Below are 1,137 nucleotides of genomic sequence, written 5' to 3' on the forward strand. Positions count from 1 at the left end.
TTCAAAGAGACTGAACGTGTTTAAAGTGGAGGAGTGATCTTTGTTTCAAGCTCTAGTTCTATAGAGCTTCTAAAACAAACAAAGTCAGAGGAGTGTCGGTCCGGTGCCTGAATTTGATTTCCCCCCCGTCCCCCCCCCGTCCCCCCCCCCCCCCCCTTGGACTCGTATTAAATGTCACCATTCATTTTGCGTGTTTGCATGGCTGCCTCTGAAGACTGCTGGAGCGCCCTCCACCCCCCCCACACACACACACACACACACACACGCTCTGGATCTCTGTGAGCGATGGACTGATCCAGACAGACTGAAGCTGGGAGAATCTCGGAGAAGGGAGCGTTGGATCCTCGAGTTTTCATTTTCACGAGAGAAGAAGAAGGACTGAAGACGAGCTGATCGATGAAGAGGAGCGTGTGTGTGTGCGTGTGTGTGTGTGTGGCGGCGTTAGCGCAGCCTCCGCTTCATAGCTCTGATGTTTGAGTCGGAGAATCTGGACGTGTCCCGGTGCTTTTTGTAAAAAGTGTCGCAACAACAGCAGACGTGACGGCTCCGTTGTTCCTGTGATTCATTTTATTATCGTTTTGTTCCTCTTTGAATTTCGTGTCTCCAGTCCGATGAGGCCGCTGTGGTTTACAGAGCACCCGACAAGATAACCTAACACGACAGACGCTCCCGTGACTCCATCGCAGCTCGCCATCAAATCATGCAAAAATAAACAGCAGTCATTTTATCATCGGAGACAGAATAAGAAGCGATATCAGGGCCAGAGAGTTCATGTCTCTGACGATGTGGAAGCTCGTTTCATACGAGCAGCATGCAGGCTTTAACACGTGTGAGAGACATCCGAAGGGCTCCTCTGCACATGCTTTTATTTTGAAAGTCTTGTCTAGCTCAGTAAAAACCATATGCAGCCACCAACAGTGTGACTCGTATGATCAGATGTAATCGGGCCGTGTTCAGAAGCCTTAATGTAACACAGACGTTCATATCGTGTGCCGGAGCCTGAAGCGCCGAACGAATAAATGAGACGCTTAAACGTGTCACAGACCAAAAAAAGACGAGCAGCCCGAGAGTGACGAGAAGATCATGATGCATCGCTCTCCGTTTTGTGTTTGCAGTCCGCTCCGACGTCGCATCACT

The sequence above is a fragment of the Symphodus melops genome (genome assembly GCF_947650265.1).
Source record: "Symphodus melops genome assembly, chromosome: 14".
Taxonomy (NCBI): domain Eukaryota; kingdom Metazoa; phylum Chordata; class Actinopteri; order Labriformes; family Labridae; genus Symphodus; species Symphodus melops.